At 43.2% G+C, this 12130-nt stretch overlaps 1 protein-coding gene across 1 annotated transcript in view; it reads left to right on the top strand.

Moving 5' to 3' along the window:
• LOC146811146 (uncharacterized) overlaps positions 1-11732 on the top strand; it is a 206484-nt gene extending 194752 nt beyond the window's left edge. The window contains exon 9 of the mRNA XM_085618212.1: positions 11537-11732. The gene's annotated coding sequence lies outside the window, so the exon portion shown is untranslated. The remainder of the gene's footprint in view (positions 1-11536) is intronic.
• The last annotated feature ends 398 nt before the right edge of the window (positions 11733-12130 follow it).

The raw sequence follows: 12130 nt of genomic DNA, 5'->3' as shown, positions 1-12130 counted from the left end.
GCAAACTGAGCAGTGCGCCTCCGCAAGTAGAAATAGATCCTATGACGCTTAGTAACATTTCCCATGCCCCTCACATTAAAGATCAAAACCATGTATTCTCTGAAGGTCTTGTTCTCCCTATTAAGTGCAGTAATGGCGCTACAAATCATCATTCAAAAAGTGAGCAAGACCACAGAGGACCTAAGCAGTAAAGCAAATGAACACCAACAAATAAACTTTCAACTATCATGGAACTGTTTCCCGCAACTCCCACTCCTTGGGTGCACCCTCAATCGGTCACAGCCATTTAACACTGGTAATTATTTGGCTATTACTACTGAGCTTCTGCACTGCTGGTGGTAATCTATCCCAGATACAAACACAGCCAAAAGCCTCCGCTGCTTCATCTCCCGCTATCATCATTATGTCGAAGCACACCCTCGCTCACAAATATTGGTGCAGGACTGCAAGTGTCTGCCCTTTAACCACTGCCTCTATCCCTCCCCATCCCCACTCTTGCACGCATGCCACTGCACTGCATGCTCAATGGTTAGGAAGAGCTATGGAATAAGAAAGGAAGAAGAAAAAGAAGACATATACCATACTCAAGTAGAATGAAATAAGTCCACAGTCAGTGGGGTGATCTACGGACCACTCCACAATTCCTCCGGCAGCTCCAGCACCAGTTTGTCTTCTCGCTGAGTCTCATTAAGGTCCTCAGAGTTCCTGTACATCTGGTCAAAGGCCAAGGTTTGTCCCACCACTGCTATCACCTCCACTACGCCCAAGCCAGCCTGCGCCTTGGAGGGACTGCCTCGTGCGGGCTACCTTTTTTAGTGGCTCATCTCATGCACCTCTGGGGCTGCCAGCCACCTTCATTATCCGATGGAGGTGTGCATTGTTGATCCTCCCTAGACTCAAGCCAAGACCACGTTTCCTCAGAAGTGGTGAAAAACAATGTCTAAGTGTCAGATACCACCCTCAACCTTGCTGGAAGCAACAACATGTACGTGGTTTTCAGTGTGCGGAGCCAGTGATTCACTTCACAAAATGCATCATGCAGCTTGCGGACATCCATGGTGTAATCTGGGAAAATAGTGATCCTGCTGTTCTGCAGCATCCAGGGCCTTCAGCACAAGAATGCTACCACCGGTCTCAGAGGTGCCTGATGCTAGAGGGTGGCCACGTTTATAGGTACAGGTCCATGCTTGGTTCTTCTGCCCCCTCCAGCAGAACACCTACCCTGATATTATTCCATTGTGAGCATCATTCAAAATCATCTGCTCGGGCCGGTGGTTGTGCCACCTACTTCTGCAGCAACTCTATCTGTGCTTGATGATCTGTGACCGTGGGCTGGGCTATCTCCAGTGCCTGCTCCACATGCTGCACTCAGTCTTTCAGTTTTTTATGATCATCCTTCAAAAGCACCATATCAATTATAAAAGAGTCCAGTTTTGGTTCAATGGAGGACTTCAGGCTGCTGACCACCGCCAGCAGTTCTGAGAACTTCTGTGAAAATGGAGCTCAACCAGGGACAATGACAGTTCCACCACAGCCTGGGCCTGTGAGATATCACCACCTCTCCCTTACTGGGCTTTAGCTATTTGCGAAGGATAGTTAGTGAGTCCAGGAATACAGATCTAGCTAGAACAACCTGCATTATTAGGGGTATAAAAGTCCCCCCTCAGTCCTGTGGCACACAAGGGGGGGCCAAACTGCAGCTACAATCTCTGTGACTATGATGACATGTTGGTACATATAGCCCCATAGGCAGCAGGCCAGCCCAGGTACTTCAGGGTATATGCAGCACCGCACCTCACAATTTGCTGTCTCACCAGGTATTGGGAGGAGATGTCCTGAATGACCAGTGGGCAGGCAACAGTAACTATGCGTCCCCAATCCTCCAGGCAGCTGAGAGGGGGATAGAATCCAGTGACGGGTTATGCAGGACAGCCATAGGGCAAGCAGGGCAAAAAACAATTAGACACTTTCCTCTGGGCTTCAGCAGAGCCCCCACCTTCTGCAGCCACCTCATGCTACACTCAGACTCTATCGGGGAGGTGGTCTGCTCCTTCTGTCACCATCTCCATCACTTTCCCTGCAGGAGCCTCATTAAGCCGGCAAGCCCGCATCGACCACTACTGGCGTTCCCTGCTGGGTGAAGGATTTCCTTGGTTGTGCTCCGCAGCACAGCGTGCGCCGACCACCACATTCCCCAGGGATGAGGGTACACCTGTCAGAAAGCCCAATCTGCCACCTCTACCCTCCACCTGGATCTCCTCCTCTTTACAGTGTGGCTGGGCACAGCCGGATGCCTCAGTATCATCGTGGTCCCGGCCAACCATCAACCGGTTCCTTCATTGGTTCCAGCCTGCCATCTAGTGGCCACCCTCCTGTCACAAAACATACTCCTCCCCCGCGTCTAAGTGACCATCCCGTTCGCCATCTTGTACACGCCCCCCCAAATCACCCGTCTAAATAATGCAGAATGAGTGTACTCCATTTTTCCCAGGAATGTTCTCCTGCCCATATCAGTTTTATTACTAAAGACCTCAAGTTATCAAAACACTAAAAGAACCTAGTACTACCATCCTAATATTGACGATACGAGACCAGCGAGGCTGATCCATTGGTCACCTTACTCAGTCAGCTTGTCAAGTGCTTCATCAAGTTAGCTCTTAATCCTGCCAATGCATTTAGATGTTCTCAGCGGTGTCACTATGGGGGTGCGGGGGGTGCGGACCGCACCGGGTGACACCCTCACATGGGGTGACACCCAGCAGGGGGCAGGGGGAGGGCGAAGGCAGTGTGGAGCGAGGTTGCCTGCCTCTGATCACCGAATTGTGGGCCCATCTTTTGAGCTGTCGGAAGGCCTGCGAAGACGACTTTCAGGAACAGCAGCTTTGTGAAAAAGCTGAGGCCTCTCGCCTGCTTGCCCGGCAGTTCTTCTCTTACTGAAACAGTGGCTGCAAGACGGGGTTCTCACTCTCTTTCCTCTCCTTTCTTTTATTTGCTACCCTGTGAAATGGATCCAAAAAAGAAAATCACTTTTGCTGGAAAATCAATGTCGTATTTTTCTGACATTTAATTCCAAAGTGCAGCATCGGGAATAAAAGTTTAAAAATATGAAAAATAAATAACTAAATAAAGTAAGACAGAGTGGTAGCAAACTGGCCAGATTGATTTTATACACACCCGAACACATTAGCGCCACTTTTACAGAGTTTGCAGTGAAGCGCTATTTTTGTTGTCTTGGCTTTGTTTTCCCAGGGCTTGGAACTAGTGCACCAATCCTGGAGGTACTGCAATGTGACGATTGAAAAACAAAATTTGTACTGCTGCTCTGCATCTAGGGATGTTGTCTTTTTTTACCATACTGCTTACGTTTTGTAAGGATATAAGCAATGGTCATTGAAATAGGTCCATTCAGGGCCCTGTTGTTATGACCTTAACTTATCAGGCAAAAGCACTCACTGATTTGTGAACAGTGAGTGTAAAAACGTTAAGGTAACCATGTTGTTCCTGCTTACATTTCACATGGTTTGCAAAATTTTGCATTCCCTATGATTGTTTGCTTTTTCCAGGATGCTGTCACTTTTTACTTGTAGGCCACATATTGCTCTTGCCCAGTGCGTAATTTAAATTGAACCGCATCCAGGTGTTTATAGCTGGCAACAATTGGGTTGTAGTTGAAGGCAGTCTGAGATTTTCTCAGTGGGGCAGTATGGTGTTCAGTGGGGGAGAGGATGTGGCACTATGGCCAGAGCTGCTGAATTTGGAACTGGGGAACCAGGTTCAGCCTTAATAACCAGTCCACTAGGCCACTCTCCTGAGAGAGCACTATCTCATGCTAGACCTTAGAAGGCTTCGCAAGACATTAGAATCCCTGGTATCGTAGCACCAGAAGGTGGACCCTAGCATGACAAGTGTAGGTTAACCTTCAAGGCTTGTCCACCACTATTCATACTGAAGTTCACCTCCAGTCTTGCGGGCAGGCCTGTGAAGCAGCACACCCTAGAACAACAATGACCCTGTCACTGAGATCACAGGACCCTTGAGAAGGGCCAGCTCTAGGGCGGTGCAACTGGTGTGACCGCACCAGGTGCTGACTTTAGATGGAGGCATCATTTTTGCAAGTCTGTTATGGTTTTAAAGGCGCTTGCTGCCTCCTTCCTGGCCTCCAGCAATTTTCAGTAACAATAAAAATGTCATGATGACTCTGGTTATTAATGTTCTTCCTAGAGAGAGATCGGAATTTTGTCTAATGGAAGATTTGGCTCATGGAAAGGTAGCTCAGAGGGTTAATGTACCTGCTGCAAAGAACATGTACCATGCAGATCACAAAGTGCACATAATGTAAATAGGCCAGTGGGCTACTGCTTTTGTCAGAGAGATCCTTTTGTTACTTGCAGTTTATAAGTAAAAATCCTAACATAGAACAGTGAGCTATTAACTGTCATTTACTCCGCAGCAACACAAGTCACATTTTTTATTAACTTTTGATACGTTTGAGCTACAAACAATTTATTAGTTTAAATGGTCAGATCATGCAGCAGATCTTGCATTATGAGGTAAATATGGAAGAGCCATTATTATTTAGAAAACATTTGCAAACTAGGATTGTTAGCCATTCATGTTTGAACTGCTGTTTTGGAAAAGGGAGAAGTGCTGATGACAGAAACTCCATGGCTCGGACACAAATGGCTTGTGCTTCCACATTTTATCGTATTTGGGGACATTCTGTGATTCAAAGCATATCCCACTTTGTGAATACGTTTTACTGTCAATAACTCATTAATACGTTAAATATTCATGTGTATCCATTGGTTGATAAAACTGGGCAGTGAAACCAAACAAATAAAAAAAATTGGGATGTTTGCGCATTCTGGCCACACCTAGGGCTCCGCCCACTGATCCAATCCTTGGATTATTCCCGCCCTCTGATTCTCCACCCACAGTTCCCCTACTTTTTTACCTCCACTTCGACCACTGATATATAGTGTTGCTGGATAGTGGGAACATCACACCAGTACAAAGTACCATACCTATGATATTATAAATTCCAATAAACTGTTGACCAGCAGGCAGCCCACTGTACAACCTGATTAATGAGTCATTATCACACTGTTGTTAACAGGCACATTTTGTAAATATAGGACCTACATTTACAAACGTTACTAAGGATTCTGTATGGTCCCGTTATTTGCCAACTGTGTCCACTGACGGACTCGGAGCGGAGGAGGTCCATGCGGAAGTCGTGAGGGGGTGACACCATGAGTTACCCGCACCTGGTGACACCAACTATAACAAAATGTAATCTGCCTAGAGAGAAATGTTGATGCACATTTTGAGAGGGGAAACAACCATTATAACACAGTCATTACAATGCACTACCTTTACAGTGAATCTGCATTTACATTGCATGCATTACAGCGCAGACATTACAACACATGTCACTACAACACATGCCATTACAATGCATACCATTACAATGCATGCCATTACAATGCATTTTAAGGTAAGTAATGGAGAATTTTGTTGTTTTAGGGTAGGTATGGGTTTTGGGCTACATGGGAATAGTAAGTTTTGCCTCTACACTATCCAACACTTACCCTACTGTTGCACTCACTGGAGTGAGAATAGTAATTTTTACCCTTACACTATCTAACAATTACCCTACTGTTACCCTAAAAGTATTAATGGTATGTGTTGTAATGGTATGCATTGTAATGGAATGCATTGTGAATCTAATTTCTAAAAATGCATTGTAATCATAGGGATTGTAAAATCATGCAATGTAATGGTAGTTGCGATGTAAAGACCACGTTGTAAAAGTATGCATTTTAATTGTTTGCATTGTAACGTCATATAGTCTTTGCGAGTTGTGTTATTTTAATGCACACACTAGTGGCTCTGTTGCCAGTGTCAGACTGACCTATTGACAGATCAGCATGTGGGCAGGCTGTGTAGCTGTTTGTGGGCCTGTTTTATGGCCCTGTGTGTTGGATTTTACGTTATAGTCCCTAATATTACCACAAACATTTCCCATAGCAAACACAAATGCATGCAGTGTCCAATACCTTGCAAAATACCCATACAGCATGACGTTACAAGTTCAAAACTGGCATGATTTCCAAAGGTGGCACTATATTTTATCTATCTGATTCGCTTTGCGTGTCACTTTTATTTTGTTGCCCGGGCCTCTTTTTGGTCCTAATCTGACCCGGTCTGTAGCTAATGCATAAAAGTGCGGACAGTGAGCAACAATGGTGAGTTTCTTGCAGCATAATATACACTTGAGGAAAAGCCCCATTATTTTTGTTTCTGGCGCTGGGGATAAAGTACAGGAGTGAGATCCAGGAAAAAATCAAATCTCCCACTCTTGTTATTCTTAGCACAGTGTGTATATATATCCACATTCAAGCAAGGTTGAGGTTCCAAGTTTGTCTAAAAGAAAAACAACTCCAAAGCAGAGACTGGGGATTTATAAGAAATAACACAAGACTACAATGTACTAAATTCCTTTACACCTTCATCAAGGAAGGTGTTTATTATATCAAGAATATACCCTGTCAACATTTTAGGTTACTAGGAACATATCTTTATGTTCCCATTATAACTTTCTGCCACATCAAATAATTATTTCAATTTTTGGGAAAGGTAAATCAGCATGGGGGTGAATGTGGAAGTTAGAAGCAGACTGCCAGAAGGTTATGTTCATTGATACAGTGGGAAATTATTTTGAAGAGTTAATTCTGTCAATCTTGTCCACAGAGACTATTAAAGGACACTCAACATGCCTCTTACTTTTAAATTAAATAATCATATCAAACACATCTATAAAGTCCATCATAAACCTTTCTTGGTGATGTATTCTGTTGTTTAATCAGGTTGCCAGTATGTTCCACTCTCATCCTTCCTCAGTAGATGGAATCACAGCACAGCAGGCCAGAAATGTTGGCATTGAAATCATCAGCTAACAAAAACAAATCATTAGCACAGTATTATTACGCACCCGGCCAACCTTATGTCTATGCCAGACACGTCTGACAGCTGTATAAAATGGATACATTGAGAAGTTCTAAAATAATTGCTGTGAAAGTTGTCATGCAAGATCATTTTTCCAATGGTAATTTTTAATATAGTATACTGTTTTTGTTAATACTCACAAGTCCAACTTTAGGAAAGAGTGTGCAGCAACACAGTGCAAATGCTGAAGCCACCTTTAGCTCAACCCAAAGTTGAAAGTGCAACTAAAATAAATGATGGATACCGTCTATATGTTAAGGTGTGGTGATCTATGGCTGTGAGAGCAACATAATATCAGTGACCCACCAACATTATCTAGTTTAGATTATCCTGCAAAATACTGTAGTAAAGCGGGTGGTGTTGGTAAGGACAAAATTGTTTGGGGTATCATTATATTTAATTTTATTGTTGCCTTTGTACACCACCCAAAGGATTAATAGAGTGCATTTTCACTCATCCATAAAGAGGCAGAGTCGACATGTTTCAGAACTACAACATATATGCCTCTTTTCACAACTAGTAAGTGTCCCAGTTTGTAAGTGCCCAGATGGTATGGAAAGGTTTGCCTTTAGCATTTGCAGAAAGCTGTGAAAATTAGCTATATTCCACAAGTAATGTATAGACTGCTCCTTTCTCCATAGGACCAAAACTTCTGATGTATATAGCAGAGAAAGATGAAAGGCTTAATTTGGTCAAAAACTGGTTGTCAACTGGAGGTTAACACCAGCCAAATGTGGTTGAGATGAGAAAAACACAACTATGATACCAGCAATGCGATGCAGCGCGCGCAACGAAATTCGTTTTATTAAATGTTTTCGTAACTTACCTGAAATCGGCCATATGCCGCATTTTGCAACCCCCCACCCTGCCCCTCCTCTGCACCACGTCACCGCCCCACCAACACGCCCTGCACGGGCCGTGGCTGTATGATACTGTTCAGAACTGTCAGTGTGGTTTTCAGTGACCCCAGGCATAGAGCTGGCTAACTGAGTTTGAATGGCTGCGGTAGTCACATCAGAAAGAGCAGTCATCTTGTTTTGGGCCTGACTGCCAATATAAAGATTGCAAGCATTTCTCTAACCAATCTCAGGGCAATTTAAATGAACTAATCGAGTTTCACCACTCTTTCACATCAGACATTGATCAGATCAAATATAGTCCACTACCCGGAACACAGATGACTGCCGTGAGGAGTTGACAGCATACACGCTTCGGATTACCCTAAAGACGCGATCTCAGTTTTAATCACGTTCCCCCTCAACCTAACGAAATTCACCACCATTGGTCACTATAATAATTCTTGAGTCCAGCACCTTGGGACTTTTTTCTAGCTAGCCTGTGAGCTATTTCACCAGCAGCGCGGTCAACATCTATCTTCTTTGGTCATATTAAAGAACACTGCTGTGGCATGCCGGAGAACCTCTGAACCGGCAGCCCGGCGTTCCTTCAAGATTAACTGTGCACAGATACTGCTTAGGCCCAGTCGGGTTGGAATTATCACCGGCAATGCGAATACAAAGATTTAGACTTCAATATTCAGCCCTGAGGAAGTCGCGGAATTGCTTTCCACATGCGACGAAACACGGGTTGGCTGGTTTCTGTTGTGGCTTAATGAAAATCGCATTAATGAAACAGCAACACTACTGCAGCATGATTATGGATCGTTCTTGATTGAATCAAATTGTTGTAATAATATTACATACTGTTTATTATCTAGTTGTGTGCCTAGGTCTTGTTAGAAAATTGATCAGAATAAATTAGTTTGTTCAGATATTTAAAAACATCCAATAAAATAAAAAAAGACAACAACATATATACACTGTTCTAAATGAATAATAAATCATTTCAAATGTTCAATAAACATCAAATTAAAACAAAATTGTTTATACCTGCTAGAAATGGTTCCAAGTCGTGACATCTCCTATTTTGCATAATCATTGCCATCAGGCAAGTGGTGTGACGTGACCTTTTATACAAATTAAACCACGTGACATTATACAAATTCCATGTTATATAAATTCAACATCATATGAATTTTTGTGACTTGCGCTGACTTGATGTTACCTACATGCTATACATAGAATAAATAACATACCATACCATAATGTAACGTCAACATCAACCATTTTTGCGAGCGCAAACTGTGCGATTCGCAAAAAATCGTCCGTTTGCATCCGCAATAAGGGCTTCTGCGATGCATTAAACTGTCAGCCTCTCACAATTTGAGAAATCGCAATTTTTTTTAGATTTCTTAAATTGCGATTGCATTTAAGGAATCACAAATTGCTAATCCTTAAATGCAATGCATGATGGAATAGCAAATTGCAAATTTGCTAAATGGGGGCGCAAATTACCATCAATTTGTACTTGATGGTAATTTGCAAAAACTTTTAAAAATGCCTTAAAGTGCTTTTTTCAAAGTTGTAGGTTACACTCACACATGCTTTTGGGGCATGTGTATGCGCAGCATGTGTGCACAGGTCAATTTCAGGGTGCAACAGGGTGTCCTTTTGACTCCCTTGCACCCTTGAAATTGCACACGCAATTTGCGAGTAACATTGGTACTCGCAAATTGCGTATGCAATCTCCCATTCATGAATAGGAAGGCATTCCTTATTTGCGACTCGCAATTTGCGAGTCACAATTAAGGAATGTTTAGAAATCGCTAATTTCATAGCGATTCCTACATGCATTGGCTTTTGCAATTGCTTAATTGCGATTCCTTAATATTCGCAATTAAGGAACCGCAAAAGTCTACATTGATGCATGTGCCCCATAAAGTTACTGTTTAATGGCCACCACAACAACATCAGGGTTCTGCTGTTTAATGGGTGGTTAAGTCACAATCAAAGGGAATAAATCACGTGTGTCAGTTTTCCAGAGTCAAAATGTCTCCGTCAAGGGTGCAGTTTATGTTTATACCCCGTTCCTTCAGTTAGATGAGCAGTGTCATTATCGGGTCTTAATCACCTGGGTTCTCCAGGTAATCTGTTGTCCTCCACCAGGAGGGAGACTGTTTGGTTTAGGAAGCCTTAAGTGATAGGTAGATAGTGAAAAGTGTGAGTTAAACTTACCTCAGTTCAGGTAGGAAGTATTTTATTAGTCAGAAAGGAATAATATTAAAAAAGAATAAAAATTGAGCTTTAGTTGACGTGTTAGTGATCCAGAGCACCTAGTGGTTGGTTGACCTGTTTTGCCCTAGGTCGCCCTTGTGGTTCAGGGGGTCTTCATCAGGATCAGTGTGAGAGTGACTTTTTGGGGGGATCGCTCAGTGTGTGTAGGTAGATTGACTTACGACTCTTCGTCTGTGAGCTTGATTGCTCAATCTCTGACGGTGTGTTATAGGTCCAGACTCTGCCCATAAATATGGACGACAGAAAAACAGAAAAAGACACTACATTCTGACTACATGCAATGATAGGTACTGTCTTGCCCAATGTGGTGCTACAATGAATAAAAACCTAACTAAGGAGCAGGGGTGCACATACAGACTCTAGTAATCTTGCAAAGGATTTGTGAATATACTCTTTATGTATCCAATGTTGTATTGGTGTCCTCTAGGAGCCTCACAAATTGTTGTTGGAAACAACGGTGTCATCATAAATGAAGCTGTGTTTGACTAGGGTGGCTAGAGCAAAGGGAAAAGGGAGCGTATAGGCAGCACCCCCGATGCTTGGTTAATTCAGAGAATAACACAGCTTCCCATCTTAGTACGCAAATGTTAGGTGATTACACACCCCGCTGTCAACAGCGGACTATCGCTCAGAGGCAAGAACAATATATGGCTTGGACATGCCCAATCGTTTTCCTCACCTCATGTAAGCAAAACTGCAGGGTAGAGGTGTCACTGTGAGGCGGCGTTTTGTGAATAAATATAACCTCTTCAGGGCTGGGACAGACAGAACACTGCCCTGTTCATAAATGTTGCGAAGGACTGAACACACGCTTTTATGAGCGGGCTGTCACTTTAAAAAGCCACTTATAGACTGAAGAGTCTCAAGGCAACTTCCATGTGTGTTAAACCGAGTGCTTGCTCCCCTCCCCCCGTAAGTGTGTGCGACCTTAATTGGGTTAAGCCTAAATGATGATGTTTATTAGGGAACTGAGTCAAACACACTAAGAACCCGGTTTCATAAGTGCACACGACCCAAAGTTCACTCATTTGCAGGTGTGCATTCACAGGGCTAGAGCGTGAACTAAAAATGACAATCTCTTCAGTAGGCAGCATGCGCACTACCACTACAAGCCATCGATCAATCTAAACAAATACAAAGGCTGGTATATTAATTTTCAGATCAGGACACATTTCCTAAGATATCCGGTTAAATGCCCCTCTGAACTGTCATTCCCTGTCTAATGTATCAACTTGATGAAGGGCAAAATTATGCCAGCTTATGTTGACACACCATGCACAAAGAAGTCTGCTATCACTGCATCAGTTGGTTTTACAGTGATCTGCTTAGAGGGGTTTGCATTTCATTCATACAGTAGTAAGTTTTTCACCATTGTCTGTTTTTCTCTCTTGCAGGGTAGCACTGCCCCTGGTCTTCATGCTACTTGATGAATTCTGCAACAACGCTGATTGGTGGAAACAGGCCCTTTCCAACTTTCTACACAAGGGATCAATTTCTCTTTCTTCGACTTAACACGTTATTCTCTAGGAACCTCTTGTGATTCTGCTATTCCTTGTGCCACTTTTCCAATAAAGTAGAAAGAGCATCACAGTCCCTGTCTCGACTCCATCATTTATTAGATCTAGGAGGATAGACTGAGCAGCCAGAGACTGCATTTGAGAGCGGACGTTGGACTTTTACGCAAACTTTGTAAAATATTACTATCAGTGGTAAGAAACCATCCAACACATCATGGTTGTTCAGCACTGTTCCTTGTGGAGGCGGGAATTCTTCTGCCAGTTTCAGCTCTACAGACATTGCTGGGGTCACTTGGGGACTTACTGAGCAGAGAACCTTTACAATACTAGCACAGCTACTGGGGGGATTCTGAGCCAATTGCACACCAGGAAACACATTCAAACTGCACCGCACAGCCAATAGGACTGGCCGTCACACTGTTTATTAGTGGATATGTTAGTTAAAGTAGAGTAAATCTAACTGCCAAATAA

Source organism: Triturus cristatus, chromosome 7, assembly GCF_964204655.1.
Source record: "Triturus cristatus chromosome 7, aTriCri1.1, whole genome shotgun sequence".
Lineage (NCBI taxonomy): Eukaryota > Metazoa > Chordata > Amphibia > Caudata > Salamandridae > Triturus > Triturus cristatus.
This window is presented reverse-complemented; position numbering and strand designations above follow the sequence as displayed.